We start from the raw sequence: 19859 nt of genomic DNA, 5'->3' as shown, positions 1-19859 counted from the left end.
AAGACAGCAATATATTCAATTTCTAACTGAGGTAGAAAGTTCTGAGGTTTTAAAGTGGGGAAAAGGTACCCCAGATTTAAAAAGACAATCTTGGGAACATGCTGCAAAGGCTATAAATTCTATTGGAGGTACCCAAAAAACTGGTGAACAATGGAAAAAGGTATATAATTTGTTAAAATACCAATAAAAAAAACACCTATGTGTATATGTATAAGTTAGTAATGTCTACTGTTAAGTGACTTATGACAAATGTCAAACATCATAAGTCTAGTCAAGATTAAGTTGTTAGACAGAAGTAATGATTTGCCGCCTTTTCACCAGCATTGGGTTTGCTATTACGATTGTACTAAATCTATTACATTCAGTAGTGTGTTAGTACGCTATTACAACTTTTTTAAAAACTCTCGTATCTAGTACATTTTTCATTTTTGACATTTACAACAAATATGAGTTGTATCTGTTTTATTTATTTCACAAATTCTTTAATCTGTACTATCATTTTTATCCATTTTTATCAAATAATTTTATACATTATGAATCAATTGTACATTCAATATTTCTCTATCTGCAGTGTCTGTGTGGCGGTCGCTATGCCTTTCCCTGATCACCTGGAGCCAACCTGGTCCACCGGCATCACAGACTTTAATTCAGTGACGTATTCAGCAACCGTTTGGCAATTGTTATTGTTGACTGTCACTTAGAGACTTGAGCGTTCAGCAGTTAGCCGCAAAACTCTAATTACGCTTCGTTTCCGTTTATACGTTTATTTTATTAAAAGTATTGTTGCATAACTGCCTCCTTTTATTTGTGGACATTAATACCCACAAATTGGTGACCCCGACGTGATCGTGGACATACTGTGAAGCCACCAGGAAGTCTACTCCCAGGATTAAAAAATGAACGGAGACGGCCCAATCAACGGAGGCGCGCCTGTATTCGCCGCCAGTAACATCAAAATCCCGCCATTTTGGAGAGACGAACCAGATATCTGGTTTCTTCAGATAGAGGCTTCGTTCTCAATCGCAAGGATTACCAAGGATGAAATTAAGTACCATTTTTTAATTGCTAACCTAGATACCAGTGTTCTTCCTTTCATAGCGGACATTTTGCGAAATCCACCTAACACTCACAAGTACGAGGCCGTTAAAAATAGAATTCTAGTTTCATTTGGACAATCTAACGAAGTCAAAATTCGACGGCTGCTCAAAGGTCAAACTTTTGGGGGATCAGAAACCATCGCACTTTTTGCAGCATTTGAAGAACTTGGCTGGTAACGTCTGTACTAATGATATACTTAAATGCCTGTTCCTAGATCAGATGCCTGTTCGGATTAAAGAGATTTTGATCGCTAGTCCGGAAGCTGAGCTAGATAAGCTAGCAGTTCTTGCCGACAGGCTTATAGATCTCGACCAGCCAAGTTCAGCAGTGTTTGCGACAACTCAGGTTGAATCCCAGCTCGAAAATCAATTGGCTGCATTAACCTCGAAAGTTGATCGCCTCTTCCAAGAAGCGCCACGTAAAGCTTCAGCTAGGCGCCCTTATAGAGACAGTTCTCCACTTAGAAAGCCAGGTTCAGGTAGCGGTAGTTATAATATTTGTTTTTATCATCATCAGTTTGGCGCAAGAGCAAGAAGATGCGAGAAGCCCTGTTCCTGGAAACCTCGCGTGTCCAACAAGCAGCAGGAAAACTAATTGCATCGCCTCATGTTAAGACGGTTGGTGGTGGTGATGGAGTTCAAATTAACCGTCGTCTGCTTGTTCGTGACAGGACATCAGGACTGTCATTTTTGATTGATACTGGATCAGCTGTTTCTGTTCTGCCAAAGTCAATGACTAGACAGAAATTTCCTTCAACCTCAAAATTCAAATTGTATGCTGCCAACAATACAATCATTGACACTTTTGGAGAAAAGCTTTTGACGCTGGACCTCAATCTTCGTCGTTCATTCAAGTGGGTATTCATAATTGCGAATGTTTCTCAAGCTATTATAGGAGCTGACTTCATAGAACATTTTGGACTGTTGATAGACCTTAGGAATAGAAGACTCATTGACAGTTCCACCAAACTTGGATGTCCAGCTGGCACCTCTCGTTCTCGGATTTCCAGCATTCTTACTGTTGGCAATGATTCTGTTATTCAAAATCTTTTAAATGAATTTATAGATATTACTAAACCTTCAACCTTGGGCTCAAATCCAAAACACAACGTCCAACATTTCATTACAACCAAAGGTGGCCCTGTTGCAGAGAGACCACGCCGCCCAACTCCTGAAAAACTCAAGATTGCCAAAGCAGAGTTCGATTTTATGGTCGAACAAGGGATTTGCACTCCTTCCAGTAGTCAGTGGGCAAGTCCATTGCACATGGTGCCAAAGAAAACAGGGGATTGGAGACCTTGTGGAGATTACCGAAGACTGAACAGCATGACAGTACCAGATAAGTATCCAATCCCTCATATTCAAGATTTTGCCCACAGATTACATGGATGTAAGGTGTTTTCAACTATTGATCTTGTGAGAGCCTATCACCAAATCCCTATAGTTCCTGAAGATCGACCAAAAACAGCCATTATCACACCTTTTGGGCTCTTTGAGTTCAACAGGATGACTTTTGGTTTATGCAATGCTGCTCAAACTTTCCAACGTTTTATGAATGAAGTTTTGCGTGGTTTAGATTTTTATTGTTATATTGATGATATCTTAATAGCTTCAACAGATGACAAGCAGCATCTACAGCACCTCAGGCAAGTTTTTCAGAGACTCCGTGATTATGGAATCACTATTAATGTGGCTAAATCACATTTCATCAAGAAAGAAACTACTTATTTGGGCTACCTAATCAATGAGAAGGGAACTCAACCACTTCCGGAGCGTGTCATGGCCATTCAAAATTTTAACAAGCCCAAAACTTTGTCAGACTTACGCCGATTTTTAGGTATCATCAATTTTTACAGACGTTTTCTCAAAAATGCAGCTACCACGCAAGCCCCACTTCATGCTTTGCTCATTGGAGCAAAGAAAAAGGACAAGCGCCTCATCAATTGGACTCAAGAGTTGAATGAAGCTTTTGAGCAGTGCAAACGACAGTTGGCTGCGGCGTCCCTCCTTGCGCATCCGAAAGAAAACGCCCCTTTGGCGTTGTATACGGACGCTTCAGACGCAGCTATTGGCGCAGTTCTTGAACAAGTTTTTAAGCTTTCCGTTTTATGGTTGAAGGTAGACAACTTACAGTAAAAACAGATCACAAACCACTTATTTATGCATTGCAACAGAGAGCAGATAAAGCTTCACCTCGTCAATTGCGCCACTTGGATTTTATAAGTCAATTTGCAACTTCAATAGCTTACGTTTCAGGAGATGACAACCTCATTGCAGACGCTTTTTCCAGAGTAGATGAAATCAACATGCCGGTGATCATCTCCACAGAAGATCTTGCTCAGGAGCAAGCCACTGATTCAGAGCTTCCTCACATCTTGAATTCTTCAAGATCGTCATTAATCATCGCTTCGCTCTAGTGTTTTTTTAATCCCCGTTTTTATTCTCTGTGTTTTTTGTTTTGCTATGTACAAATTAGAGGTAAGTAGTAATTTCTTTATAATATTTGTTAATTTAGATAATTTTTTGTTTTCTTCCTTTCTGCTTCATATGTTATGTTTATTATTTGTTTACTATTTATTCACACTTAGATGTCGGGAAGAAAAAAACCTTTGACCGAAACAAAGCTGTTAGAAATGCTTTTGGATAGCGATGAGGAAATGATCGATGGGCCTGAAATAGAGTCTGACAGGGATGACGAAGATGGCGTGGAAATTATTACAATATAAACTGAAGCAGACGTTGAGGCACCTGCAGAAGGAAACGGAGAGAAAGCGGAAGATAATTCAGCGGGTCAGAAATGTAGCCATTATGACGTTACGTGTAATAAAATTTTAAAATTATATATTATAATTTACTTTAAGATAATGTATTTCAACCGGGTAAAATACCAAAGTTGAATGAAGAGTTTGCTTGGAATAACCAGGAGTTTCAACCTATTATTCATGTCTATAATGCGGCTCACTCCGAATTGAAAAACGTTGATCCTGATGTTACTCCCATGGCATGTTTCAAGCAATTTTTTTCTGCAGATTTATTAGAACACATCGTAAACGAGACAAATCGCTACGCAAATATATCATTCCAAATTTCACCAAGCACATCGCGTCAGGCCAAGGGAAATGTTAATGGTACATGCAAAAAAAAGGAAAATTACTGACTATTGGTCGACTAATCCTTTAATTGAGACACCTATTTTTTCTCAAATAATGCCGCGTGACAGATATCTTCTTATTTTACGTAATATGCATTTTTCTAATAACGATGATCAGAAAAACTCCAACGATCGTCTTTTTAAAATTAGGTATGTCGTTGATCATTTGAGGTCTGCTTTCAAACAAAATTTGCACCCATTTCAAAATCTGTGTATAGATGAGAGCTTGATGCTGTTCAAGGGACGTATAGGATATAAACAATATATTCCATCAAAGAGACACCGATTTGGAATTAAATTTTTTGTTTTGTGTGACTGCAAAACCGGATATTCTTTAGATTTTATTATCTATACTGGATCTTCCACTAACATTCAAGAATTTGAAGGAAATGTTGGAGTTGGGGGGAACATAGTATTGACCCTTATAGAGCCATATATGTATAATGGTCATAATATCTTCCTGGATAATTGGTACACAAGCTCCACACTGTTCTCCATTCTACATGAAAATGAAATAAATTCCTGCGGAACGGTTAAAGCAAATAGAATACACATGCCCCCACTCAAAAAAAAAATTGGAAACTGGTCAAATAGAACATGCTTCTACTGATAAGATGTTAGCATTGAAATGGAAGGACAAACGGGAGGTCATAATGCTAACGACTATGCACTCTGCACAAATTACAACCTTTCAAAACAAAAGGGGTCAGGAAGTAAAAAAACCTGTGTGTATTCGGGAATATAACATGAACATGGGTGCGGTTGATAGATGCGATATGCTCTATAGTTCTACCGAAACTGTCAGAAAATCAATAAAATGTTATAAGAAGATTTTTTTTCATTTGTTGGATATGTCAATATTAAATGCACATGCAATATACAGGGTGTCCGGAAAATACGTGTACAACGTTTGACGACAGACTCCTGACGTCAAAATATGTCGATCTAAGCCGACTTAGTTATATCCAAAATTGTCTCGTTTAGCCGGTAGAGGGCGTCAAAAATTTGTAAATGTACATGAAAGAAATTTGTTTTTTTAATAATTTGACAATTATTGACAAATTGTCACCAGTCTATGAAATTTACTCAAGTATACGATCAACATTCTTGAATTACAAGTTCATTTTACCATTAAAAATGGACAATTATACAAACTCTGAGAAGGTTGACATGCTCCTGGTATACGGGTTTTGTCAAGAAAATGGGCGTCAGAGTGTTAGGGTTTACATGGAGAGGTTTCCTAACCGTCGAATACCAAACCACCAAACATTTGCCAATATCGAGCGTCATATGCGAGGGGTCGTATGCGAACAACTCGAACTGTGGAAACAGAAGAGAACATTCTGGAAAGAGTCGAAGAAGAACCAAGTACCAGTACCCGTCGCTTAGAACGTGAGTTACATGTTCCTAAAACGATTATCAATGAGGTTTTAAAAGAACAGTTATTACATCCTTATCACGTGCAAAAAGTCCAGGAACTTTTACCGACTGATCCCCCCATGCGGCTTACATTTTGTCAAATTATTAGAAACAAAAGAATCCGTGATCCAAATTTTTGTAGAACAATTATGTTTACTGACGAGGCGTGCTTTACAAGATCTGGAGTAATCAATCTGCACAACGAACATATTTATTCCGATGAAAATCCACATGCCATTAAAGTTGCACATCATCAGCATCAATTTAAATTAAATATTTAGGCAGGTATTATTGATCGCTACCTTATTGGTCCCATTGTTATTCCAGACAGGTTAGATGGAAATATTTATTTAAATTTTTTGCAAGACACATTACCAATTCTTCTGGAAAATTTGCCAATTTTACTTCGGAGGCAAATGTGGTATATGCATGATGGTGCCCTGCCCCATTTTTCCGTTGCCGTTCGGCAATACTTACATCATCAATATCCCAACCGATGGATTGGAAGGGGCAATCAATGATGCACCAGTAAAATGGCCACCACGTTCTCCTGAGTTAAATATGTGTGACTTCTTTTTGTGGGGAGCTATTAAAACAGAAGTTTACAATACTCCTGTAAACACACGTGATGATTTATTGCAGCGGATTTTAAATGCAGGCAACCATTTTAATAACCCCGAGACATTAGATAGGGTACAATTTCATTTCTTAAAGAGTATTGATAAGTGTATTCCGCAAGATGGCGGTCATTTTACACATTTGCTTAAGTAATGTTTTTGGTTTACTTAGTTTCTTACAATAAATAATTTCAACTTTATTATACCTACTTTGATGTATGCAGGTAATTGTAATTTTTTTTTTTCTGGCGAAACATCTCATCCACCGGGAAATATTAAAGAGGTAAAATAGCTTCAAAATACTTCCGGTCACTCGACAAAAATATCTGGGTTGTCATAACGCCGTTCATATAAAAAATGAGGAGAAATGTTGACGTATTATATCACTTTTATAACACTTCCACTTATTTACAGCCGGTGACTATACTACTAGAAAACGTCATTTTATAGTATTAGTCTACATACTAAAATTCATTAAAATCCATTAGCAGGTTTTCACGTAATTTAGTAAAAAACCAATATTTTTAGAAATTTTTGACGCCCTCTACCGGCTAAACGAGACAATTTTGGATATAACTAAGTCGGCTTAGATCGACATATTTTTACGTCAGGAGTCTGTCGTCAAACGTTGTACACGTATTTTCCGGACACCCTGATGTTAAAAACAGAGAATACGTTGCCCCTGATTGATTTTCAATTGCAACTTGTCAAAGAACTGATTGAAGAGCACAAAAAAGGAAAAACTCGTCAAGGTGGAAGCACTAGTGATGACGATTATCCACTGCGCCTCATAGACAAACACTTTTCATCTGTGACAAACTAGCGAAATGACCAAAACCGACTTGTTCCCAAACGTTGCGTGGTATGTTGCAAGAACAAAAAGCGAAAGGAAACCACGCATAAATGTTCAAAATGCAATGTTGCGCTTTGTGTTGTTCCATGTTTTGAACAATATCATACTTTAAAAAGATATTGAATTAAAATATATGTTTTTCATTGGTAATGTTTGAATTTGTAACTTTGGTAAAGCACACAAATAATTTTTTTTTTGTCGCTATAGTATATTTTATACAAATAATAAAAATTTGTTTTTTGTCGTGTTTGTATGTTAAGTTGTGTAAATAAATAATGAAATAAAAATTACCAGAGTTACATTCTTTTTTTAATAAAACAATAAAAAGTAGGTACGCCTCTGTCTAAGTGCGCCGCAAAACGTTCAGGTGACCAAACCGCGGGAGACGCATACAGTCGCAGAGCTCCGCGGCAGTAGAGATATTTGGAACAATCTATTTCAAATAACAGGTACAACCTGTTCCAGTTTCAAAAATTATCTGTTTCAAGAATCCCTGTTCCTGTTTTTAGTAACATTTTAGTAATGCACGCAACTCGAAATGGTTTTGTTGAACAAAATGTTGGAACAGTTCCAACTGTTTAAATTGTAAATATTACCGTGTCGTATTCACTTTTTAAACCAGAAAATAGCACAGCTTTGATGATCATTTTACATTGTTAACGATAATACACAAGGAGTCTAAATTATACAAGTGTACAATATCTAGTATTTTATTTCGTACCAAGTTTATTAAAATTTAAAAGTATAGAGAGTAAACCCTTATCCATTATAGTTTACAGGGAATAGGGGTTTATTCACTTAGGAAACTCCTATTCACCTGTTTATTGTGACTGTCGACTGTCGAGTGTCGACGTAAAGTGTCGACACAAACATAACCTCGAACTTTTTTGGACTTCCCCGGTTTATAGATGTTTTATTTTTATTTTACAAGATGAGTTCTTTAATAAAAAGTTTATCGATGCGCAACAAAAGTAGCCCAGTATGGGAGTTTTTTACTGTTATTGTCAAAACAAATGCAAAATGCAATAGGTGCAAGTTACAAATGTCTTACAAATCCTCAATAACAAACTTGAAAAAACATATTGAAAGGAAACATCCAACGTTAAAAATTAAACAAAAATCTGCAACTTTCTTTATAAAAGTTGTGCTTTTTCATCCACATGGAAAAGTATACAGCATACAGTGCGTTTTTTTTAACGCGCAACATAGGATTTCACGTGTTAAATTTTTAAGTCCATGTTAGACCATGTTATTTTGGAACTACAGGTGTAAAACTTGACAAGTGTGTCTTTAGTACCCTGAAGCTTAAGTACAACCACCAATTCGGTCTAAAAAGTGTTTACAAACTAGCAAAAAGTCATCTTCTTTCGAAAAGTTTTATACTCCCTGTATGTATGGTAGGTGTTGTTTTTGATACTGACAGGGCAGATAGCAGGTAAACATACATACAGGGAATATGGAAAGATAAAATATGTTCCAAAAAAGATGACTTTTTGCTAATTTGTAAACACTTTTTAGACCGAATTGGTGGTCTTACTTAAGCTTCATGGTACTGAAGACACATCTTCCAAGTTTTATACCTGTAGTTCCAAAATAACATGGTCCAACATAAGCTTAAAAATTTAACACGTAAAATCCTATGTTGCGCGTTAAAAAAAACGCACTGTATACCAGAAGCAGATCTGTAAGACTAGCCTAATTAGTTACTAGAACCACCCTTAAAAAATGTTAGTACAAAAATGTGTAGTAATGATGCATCAGCATCACCAATAGCAATAATAGCATGGTTTATTACATAGGTTAGGTATGAAGTTGTAATCTTACCTGGGCCAGCAGCTGTTGTATCCATTATGTCTATCAAAAAATATACATTTACTTGATTTTAGTGTATAATTTTCATTAATTCAATTATTGGATTTTATAATTATTTTAGCTGTCTGCTCATAGTGCTCATGATTCATGCTCTAGCTTTTTTGACATAACAAAACAAAAGCAAAGTGACAAGAAGCTGACAAGCCGGATTTTTACTTGACATCACAACAGATCCAAGAAGCGCCATCAAAGCGATACGTCGCGTGACGTCCCAGTGGGTGCTCTTCGGCTTCGCCTCAAGCTGCAATTTTCATGTGCAAGCGGCAAATATGTACTTTCCGCTCTTAATATAGCATATACTATTTAAGACTGTAGCAAGGAATAACTATTCAACAAGAAGGGACAGCTGGCATAATTCCTTTGATGTTGGGGTGATGGATGGAACTTGGTAGGCAAAGTCTATCTCTCTCTAATTCGCTTTTTCTTTTACAGAATAAACAAAATACTCTAGCAACTGTCTTCCTCTCGATGCCCAGCCACTTTTTATGCCAAAGTGTAGTTTATATAGCTCTTAACAGACCCTGTAAATTCAAAATTTTTACTATGTACAGTTTTGGCATAATTCATTTTTGAACTAAAAAGACGAAATATAAACAAAATGCTCTAGCAACTGTCATCCTCTCGTTAGCCAGCTACTTTTTATGCCAAAATGTAGTTTATATAATATTTTTTATATGTTTTTACAACACACAGTATGTTGCACGCCAGAGCATCCGTTCTGACCTCACGCGCCGCTTTTCTTATGGGAAACGAACTCTGTCGATTCTACTACAGTTGGGCAGTTTACCGCCGGCTTAGCCGGAGATCCCCAAGTTGCTAATACTCCTTCAAATGCCAAACATGATGACACAAGCAAGTACTTCTATCAGAGCAACTCCTTGGGTCCTTTTACTGTGGTTGTGGAAGGTCCCAGGGATAATAATGTTGGTAATATGCACCCTTTGTCCATAGCTAAGATGCTCAGTCAACTCAAACTGCAAAACGTTCGTGGGCCCCTGCGTAATGGTAAAAATAAAATTATAATTGAGTTCAGTAATGCTGAGGCAGCTAACAGTTTCGTCTCGCATAGTGAGTTAGCCAGTAAAGGCTATAATCTTTATATTCCAGAGTATAATGTCTGCTCCAAGAGTATTATTAGAGGTGTACAATTTGATTTCACTTTAGAGGAAATATTGAATAATATTCAGTCTACTGTTGATATTTTAAAAGTAGTTAGATTTAACAGGAGGTCCCTAAATGAGAAGAAGGAAGTTGTTTTTGTAAAGACTGGAACGTGTCTTCTGACATTTTCCGGAAAAAGTATCCCCAAGTCAATTAATTTGTATGGTGTTGAAATGGAGGTAGAAAATTATACAATGCCCGTCACCCAGTTCTTTAACTGTTTTCTCTTTGGTCATACTAAAAAACAGTGCAGAGGTAAGCCTAAATGTGCAAAATGTTCAGACCAAGGCCACTCAGAGGATGATTGTACAAAGGATTTTAGGTGTGTTAACTGTGGTAACAACCACAGGTCAATCAATAAGGAATGTCTCGAATACAAAAGGCAGAAACAAATCAAAATATATATGTCAGTAGACAGAATTAGTCAGGTATCGAATAACAGAGATGTATATCAGAAAAGTAAAAATAGGGAAACATTAGAGAAAAACCCCTCCTACAGTAGTGTAGCATCACAACTGGCGTCTCGACGTTCAGATGTAAAAAAAACCCCCTTTTGTCACCCCCTGTCTCCCCCGGGTATGATAGGGAAGCTGTGAAACAGTGCTGTTTGGAACAGTCTATTTCAAATAACAGGTACAACCACTTCCAGTTTCAAAAATTATCTGTTTCAAAAAATCTGTTCCTGTTTTTAGTAACATTTTAGTAATGCACGCAACTCGAAATGGTTTGGTTGAACAAAATGTTGGAACGGTTCCAACTGTTTAAATTGTAAATATTACCGTGTTGTATTCACTTTTTAAACCAGAAAATAGCACAGCTTTGATATTAATATGATCATTTTACATTGTTAACGATAATAGACAAGGAGTCTAAATTATACAAGTGTACAATATCTAGTATTTTATTTCGTATTTTCGTACCAAGTTTATTAAAATTTAAAAGTATAGAGAGTAAACCCTTATCTATTATAGTTTACAGGGAATAGGGGTTTATTCACTTAGGAAACTCCTATTCACCTGTTTATTGTGACTGTCGAGTGTCGACGTAAAGTATCGACACAAACATAACCTCGAACTTTTCTGGACTTCCCCGGTTTATAGATGTTTTATTTTTATTTTACAAGCTTACAAGATGAGTTCTTTATTAAAAAGTTTATCGATGCGCAACAAAAGTAGCCCAGTATGGGAGTTTTTTACTGTTATTGACAAAACAAATACAAAATGCAATATGTGCAAGTTACAAATGTCTAAAACGGCCCATACATTATACAATTAGTTGTACGACAAGTCGTACGATAGATTGAACAGACAATTGATGCGACAAGTTGCACATGATTTTGGCCACAAACACAAACGATCTGGGCATCAATCGGTTTAAAGATTTGCAGTATCATGCTGCGGTTCGTTGTCAAAGTCAAAAACAAATACAGCAGCAATAGTGGTCGCTTTAGTTCATGATGAAAGAAAAGTTAGGAAAAAGAAAAGATAGGAAAAAGTTTATGTTTATTGGCATATTCATTGAATTTCACATCCCACAAACAAACCTGCCCGCGATAGAGATCAATAAATTCATTCCAAAATGTATTAGTCTCCATATTTGCGAGTGTTTTAAGTTCTTTTTTTAAGTTTATGTCGAATTGAGTCCGATTTGTCGTATATCAAACGCCGTCGTACGATAAATTTTTCTCCAGTCAAACTACCGTACGATTCGACCGGGTCGTACGACTTGTTGGACGACAGCATCACACACTATGCAATTATCGTTTCGACGGTCGAAGCGACCTGAGTTGTACAACTTGTCGTACAACTAATTGTATAGTGTATGGGCCGTTTTACAAATCCTCAATAACAAACTTGAAAAAACAAATTGAAAGGAAACATCCAACGTTAAAAATTAAACAAAAATCTGCAACTTTAGAGAGTGCCACTGACGAAGTTGAACATATGGAACACGACGGTAAACCGGGTGAACAGTTAAATGTTATTGGTGATGGTTCTAGTGCTAGTGCTAGTGCTAGTGGCGAAAATGAAAACAAATCTGTTTCGGCGGAACCGTCTGTGAAAAAATCCAGAGCTGACAAAAAAGAATAGAATCCCTTTCAAATAAAATGTTTCAGGTCGAAAAAATCTATTGACTCTGATTTATTATTAATGTTCACTTTGGACTTTCAGCCATTCAGCATAGTGGAAGACATAGGTTTTCAAAAATTTGTACATTCTCTAAATCCATCATATAAACTTCCCACTAGACAGACGGTTTCTAAAACTTTAATTCCAGCATTACATGAGACTTGTCTTAATAACGCTAAAAATGCAGCACAAAAAATCTTAAAAGTTTGCATTACATACAGACTGCTGGATATACGTCAATAATGACAGCTTTATAGCGATAACTGCGCATTTTATTGACGAAGAATACCAGATGCGGTCTATACTTCTAGAGTGTGATGTATTTGAAGGAAGTCACACGGCAATCAATTTATCAAAAACTTTAATGGACGTTGCAAAGAACTGGAGTTTGGAGAAAAAAGTTATTCTTGCGGTATCCGACAATGCCACTCACTAATATCAAAAATGCTATCAATAATACAGGCTGGAAACATTTTGGATGTTTTGCACACACCCTTAACTTAACGGTGCAGGATTCTTTAAAATTCACAGACCACATTGTAGACAAAGTTAAGGCAATAGTAACGCACTTTAAAAGGAGCAGTAAAGCCACCAAAATGCTCATCGATATGCAAACCAAAAATGGAATTAAGATGCCGCTTAAACTTATCCAAAATGTCATTACGAGATGGAACTCTACGTTTCACATGATTCAAAGATTTGTTCGATTGGAAGAATGTCTTCGTTCAACAATCGGTCTCTTAGATGTTTCATTGCCCTCAATTTCCGCGGAGGAGTGGGTTATTCTGAAAGAACTCTGCCAAATTTTGGAACCATTTGATGATGCAACCAACTGTATTAGTGGTGAAAATTACATGTCTGCCTCATTAGTAATTGTATTAACTCGAGGACTTCTTAATGTATGCGAAAATTTGTTGAATGAAACTTTTAGTGAAGTATCCAAAAATGTTATAACCGGCTTACAAAACGGTCTTCGGACAAGGTTAGGCAATGTAGAATATAGTAATACTCTAGCCATTTCAACATTCTTAGATCCCAGGTTTAAATGTTTTCCATTTAAAAACAACGATGCTGCTGAAACTACAAAGAAAATCGTAATATCTGCCCTGAAATAATCAGCATTAAAAGCGAAACCCGTGATGTACAGGAAATGGATTTAGAAAGCACCATAAATCAAAAACCCGAAGAAAAGAAAGAAGTTAAACCAAAATATTCCATATCGGACTCCTTAGATAAAAATGTCTCGAAATTTCAACCAAAATCTACTGCCAGCTCTAAAGCCATAATTGAGGTTCAAAGATACTTGGAAGATGAAGTACTTAGCCGAAATGAAAATCCTTTGGACTGGTGGAGAAAAAATAGATGTAACTACCCATTTCTGAGTACTTTGGTACGTTCTAGATGCTGCACTTTAGCTACCTCGGTGCTGTGCAAACGGTTGTTTTCGAAGGCTGGTATAATTTTAAATGAACGCCGAACAAGACTGAGCACAAACAAATTAAAACAGTTATTATTCATAAACGTAAACAACAACCTTTAATTTTTTAATTTTTAATTACAGGTTTAGGCCTAAATAATAATTTAGTAATAATACTTTTTATTAATAAAAGTTTTAAAGCTTATGTTTCTATCTGTTCTTTTTTATATAGATTTAGTTTGTTGCAATACATATTTTTATTTGAAGTTTTTTTTACTTATGACCTATTAAACGTTTAATTTATTATAACACAGCATAATTTGAGTTATATTATTTTTCCAAATACATTTATTTCCTCAATATACAAATATACATACGATAATTATATCGACGATCTTAGATTAAAATTACAACGAAGCCACCACATCGCCCGCGAAAATCTAATTAAATCCAAAGAAACAAACAAAACACATTATGACAAAAAGAGTCGACCAAGGACATTCAATGTTGGCGACAATGTTTATCTGGAGAACAATGTTAGTCGTCCCGGAACGTCCAGAAAACTAACTCCAAATTACACTGGTCCATACAAAATCGTTGAAATTAACTCTCCAGTAAATTCAACGATTCAAATTAAAAATAAACGTGTTACTGTCCATAACGACCGTTTAAAACAATAATCTGTTACAGAATAACTCTCTTAATCCTCGGTGGACTTCATCTATCGAGCGATAACAACCAACACATACAAATTCATCCAATAAATTCTTCACCTGGAATCTACTACGATCACGTGGGTATTACCCAATTTCTTGATTCTTCATGGCGCCTGGTCACCTATGTAAACCCGAACGATGTACGCGATAAAATGGTCTTTATTGAAAACAGCGTAAGGAAAACCGATGAATTATGCTTATCTATTAAAACCAAACAAATTTATTTCTGTGATACATCGCTTAATGTCGCGAAACAACTACTTCCACCATTACGAACTCGATACCAAACTATCCAAGACTTATCAAGTAAACCTAGATTTAGAAGAGGACTGTTTAACGGGTTTGGCATAGTTTTTAAAACACTTTTTGGTACCTTAGATCAAAATGATGCTAATTATTATAACAAGCTGATTAATAAAGTTAGCTCCAATGATCAACACCTCACTGATCTCTTAAAAGATCAAGTACAGATTATAGGAAGTACTATAAGTAACTTTAATTCTTCAATTACTAATATGGAGAAGAATAACCACCTGTTCGAAACCAACTTTAATAAAATTTACAACCTAACAACTTCAAGTTCGAAAACACTTTTTAATTTAGATTTAAAACAAACGCTTGACGAACATCTTTCTTTGTTAACTCTAATTATAAGTGAAGTAAACAATGAATTAATATCCCTTTTAGACGATATTTTAATAACGAAAACTAATCAAATTCACCCATTAATTATTACTCCACGAGAATATTTCGTTCGATATTTCGAAGGAATTATCTAACGGGCTTGGTCATCTACCTCCATCATGCTCTTATGTTCTTCCTCTCGAAATGAAAAACGTTCAAGAACTCTTTAACACACGTGAATCACTACTCTTCTGAAAATCGAGTAATCTTCACACTGGAAATTCCGCTGATAAACGACAAAAAATTTAGTTTATTTAAATTAATTCCACTACCAACATTAAATGAAGAAAACATTCATTATACCGTTGACCTGTTTTGCATCGCATCCGACCCGTACCGTAACTAAGTTGCACACTCTCACCCTCGTTCTTGTTTAATTAAGGGGAGGGGGGATTTAAGATACGCTTATTTGCCTAATTATTTGGTTTAGTTAAGTTTGCTGGCATTTTAAGTTAAGCAATTAGAATATACTTTAGTTGATTGGTACTTTTGGCTTTTATTAGCGTTGTCACCAACTGAACCACTGTTACCACAGATTGTCCGGAACCTTGTCTCCAGCTGTATAAAAGCTACCAAGGCATACGAATTGTGTTTCCTGGTTCACATTTCGAAAACTCTAAATACTTTCTTAAAACCAGGTGGCGCCCGAGGCAATTCTCATTAACTTTTGTTCTAGAACATACTTTAATTCGAACTCCCGAATAAATAGCGTCACAAAATTGGCGCCCGAGCCGGTGCAACCGCACCCCTTGACTCCAAAATCGCGATAATATGCCAACTAAAGAAAGACGCTTTGATAGTTGAATTATCCAAGATTGGATTAGACACCAGTGGCACCACAGAGGTGTTAAGAAAACGCCCAATTGCCTACTTAATGGGTGGAGAATCAACCCCGATAGTCAAAACTGCACCATTTATTTTCCCTGCAGTTTATACCGAACCGACCGCTACCACAGTAACTTTACCCCCGACTACCGTAGTAGTTAAAGTTACCGAGTCACTTACGACGACCGCCCCCATTTTTACAACGCCATCGACGTGGGGTACTACGCGCCCCATCCCCAGTTGCAACACCGCCGTAACGTTCACCTCGGCTTACACCACGCTACCGATCCCCGGGGTCCGAGCCTCCCCTCTATCTTTGACTTTACCGGTGACTTATCCGTGGATACCGCCCATGACCACGGCCAATGAGGCGTTAACAAAGCCACTTTCCTGTCTGCCGGAACCCACGCCGACCCTGAACCGGCAAACATCCATGTATTTTCGAGCTCAAGACTGGAAAGTCTACTTTAATGAACAGGATGATCCTGTTGCTTTCCTGGAGCAATTAATGACTTTTACGATGTGTTAACTCTGTCACAGAAAGCCCGTGAGACCGAACGCCTCTTAGAGGAGGTAAGGCAGGCAGAGGCATGTAGTTACCGCCCTCAACCTGAGTTTACTAGAGTGAATAGTAATCAGGAAACGACCGTAAAATCACAACCAGTACCCGAGACACGGGTTACCGTACCAGGCCGCCCACGACCAAACCCACGAGTCGACAGCCTCGCCCCAACCAGTTTCTCAATACAACGCACAACAGGCCAGCCATCCCGTACCGAAAACCGTCAGGATGCTCCCGTGGGCAATCCTGGAGGAATATGCTGCCGATGTGGAGAGACTGGGCATTTCCGTACAGAATGTACCCGTCCACCCCGTCTGTTCTGTTCCAGATGTGGGAAACAATGTGTACAGTCTCGGCATTGTAATTGTGCACGGCCGGAAAACTAGAAGGGCGTTGTGATAATGCGAGGAAAGCACAACCGCCCGACGTAACAGCCTCGACCCACCTTGTTCCGACCGTTACCGCCTGTCAGCCGTCCTTTGTAAATACCGTTCAGCCGTCAAACCCCATTTTACCGACCGTTACCTTAGCTAACGTTACCGTACCGCCTGTTCCTGTATCCTGTTATACCGTACCTAAGAACACCGCCGATAAGACGAACATCTCACCGACCGTTACTCCAGCTAACTTTACCGTACCGCCTGTTCCTGTCACCTGTTATACCGGACCGCCTGTTCCTGTCACCTGTTGTACCGTACCGCCTGTTCCTGTCACCTGTTATACCGTACCGCCTGTTCCTGTCACCTGTTATACCGTACCGCCTGTTCCTGTCACCTGTTGTACCGTACCGCCTGTTCCTGTGTCCTGTTATACCGTACCCAAGTATACCACCGACAAAGTTGACATTACCGTACCGACCGTGTCTGCACTACACCGTACCGACGTTACTCCAGTTACTAAAGTACCTAACGTTATTACCAGTTACCCTGTACCGACCGAGACGATGGATAACGATTCTGGCACAAAAGACTACGTTCATCCGACCGCAACACCAGACCTTACCGTACCGACCGTCCCAGTACCGTCTGTTGCTGATATACCAGCAGTTACCGCCCTTAATGCTTTCGTGTCAACTGACAACCGACCCCACATCTCTGTCAGAATATTTGACACAGACTTTATGGCATTAGTAGACACTGGTGCTGCCCGTTCATACGTAGGGGCCGTGGTACGACAGTTGTGTCTTAAGCACGATTGCACACCTCTCCGTCCAGCCGTTGAAAACGCTAAAGTTGCAAACGGCAGTAAGGTAGATATTACCGAGGCTTTCAGGGTCAAATTGACTTTTGAGGGTTACCCGACTGTAACGGAGGTGTTGCACTATTTACCAGGGTTAACCGTATTTATCGTACTTGGTATGGACTTCCTGGGAAAACATCCATTTCAAGTAAATTTGCAGACAAGGGCTGTACAAATAGTAAGCCCCAGACCAGTCAGTATATCGAAAAAGATTAGTCCAGTCAACACCATTGATCCGCCTGAGCCCTTAGCGTTGACTGAAACCGAAAACACCAGGCTGCTACAGTTTTTGAACACCGAACTTCCAAAGTTCGATCGAATTAGCGGTGTAACTCCACTAACCACACATACCATTCATTTGGAACAAACCGAACCGATTAAACAACGCTATCACCCTCGCAATCCTCGTATGCAGGAGATTATTAATACCGAGGTAAAGCAGATGTTGCAAGACGGTATTATTGAGCCGTCAACTAGTCCGTGGAGTGCCCCTGTAGTAATTGTCCGTAAAAAGGATGGTAAGCACCGTTTCTGTATTGACTTTCAAAAAGTCAATGACGTTACCCGAAAAGTTGCATACCCGTTACCGTTCATTAATGCAATCTTGGACAAACTCCGCCGTGCCCGTTATATATCCAGTATTGACTTGAAACAGGGTTACTGGCAAGTAGCTCTCGATGAAGCTAGCACACCAATTACCGCATTCACGGTGCCGGGCATGGGCTTGTTTCAATTCAAAGTCATGCCATTTGGTTTACACTCAGCTCCCGCTACATTTCAACGATTAATGGATAGAGTCATCGGCCCCGATCTGGATCCGTACTGTTTTGCGTATCTGGACGACATTATTGTTCTTGGTGAAACTTTTGAACAACATCTCGACAACCTGTCCGAGGTATTCCGTCGTCTCAGAACTGCAAATCTTAGACTTCATCCAGAAAAGTGCCAGTTTTGCCGAAAATCCCTACGTTACTTGGGCCACCTGGTTACATCCAATGGTATCTGTACCGACCCAGAAAAAGTGTCAGCTATTCAAAATTTGCCGGCACCAACTATCGTAAGTGGTGTCCGCCGTTTCTTAGGCATTGCCTCCTGGTACCGTCGTTTTGTGAAAGGCTTTTCCCAGATTGCCTCTCCCCTAAACCGACTATTAAAAAAGGGAGTCAAGTGGTCCTGGTCAGAAGACCAACAGCAAGCATTTGAACAGCTAAAGAAATGCTTAACCGAAGCCACTATTTTGGCATGTCCAGATTTTTCCCGACCGTTTGTACTACAAACAGATGCGTCGGAACATGGGCTAGGTACAGCATTAATTCAGCATGATTCCAATGGAGACCACATCATAGCTTATGCAAGCAGAACGCTGACAGCTACCGAGCGGAAGTTTTCGGTGACCGAGAAAGAATGCTTAGCAATAGTCTGGGGAGTTGAAAAGATGCGACCGTACCTGGAAGGTTACCGTTTTACCGTAGTGACTGATCACCAGTCGTTACGTTGGCTACACTCCTTAAAAAGCCCGTCCGGACGTCTAGCACGTTGGAGTATTTATCTCCAACAATTTGATTTTGAAATCAAGTACCGTAAGGGAGTTTTGAATAAAGTCGCGGATGCTCTGTCACGAGTTCCGGTTCTGACATTGTCTACCGACCCGCCCGACTCCGTCGCAGTAATCGAGGATTTTGTGCCGTGTTCTTGGTACCTGGCTAAGAAGAAAGCGGTTGAGAGAAATCCTAAAATGTTTTGAGAGCCGTCCCAAAAACTGCTCGTGAAACCGTTTTACGGCAGAACCATAATGAACCGACCGCCGGACATTTGGGAATAGCAAAAACTACCGTCCGTATTGCCCAACGTTATTACTGGCCGGGAATGATGCGTGATATTGCTAAATATGTTCGTAATTGTTCCTCCTGTCAAAGATATAAGCTTTCACAGCAGGCACCTCCAGGCCAGATGCAACCGTCTCGTAACAACAATCCTTGGGAAACCGTCAGTACCGATTTAGTTGGCCCTTTACCTCGTTCGGCCAAAGGAAACAACTACCTAGTAGTGTTCCAGGACCGTTTCACTAAATCGGTACAGTGTCGAGCGATAAGGAAGGCAACAGCCCGTGCCGTAAG

At 38.7% G+C, this 19859-nt stretch overlaps 1 long non-coding RNA gene across 1 annotated transcript in view; it reads left to right on the top strand.

Annotated features, from left to right (window-relative positions):
• Positions 1–19859, top strand: part of LOC145738457 (uncharacterized) — a 404307-nt gene that overhangs the window by 129501 nt on the left and 254947 nt on the right. The window lies entirely within an intron of this gene.

The sequence above is a fragment of the Ips typographus genome, linkage group LG15 (assembly GCF_016097725.1).
Source record: "Ips typographus isolate SLU linkage group LG15, UJ_Ityp_2.0, whole genome shotgun sequence".
Classification (NCBI taxonomy): Eukaryota; Metazoa; Arthropoda; class Insecta; order Coleoptera; family Curculionidae; genus Ips; species Ips typographus.
Note: the sequence above shows the minus strand (reverse complement) of the source record. Positions and strands in the feature narration are given on the sequence as shown.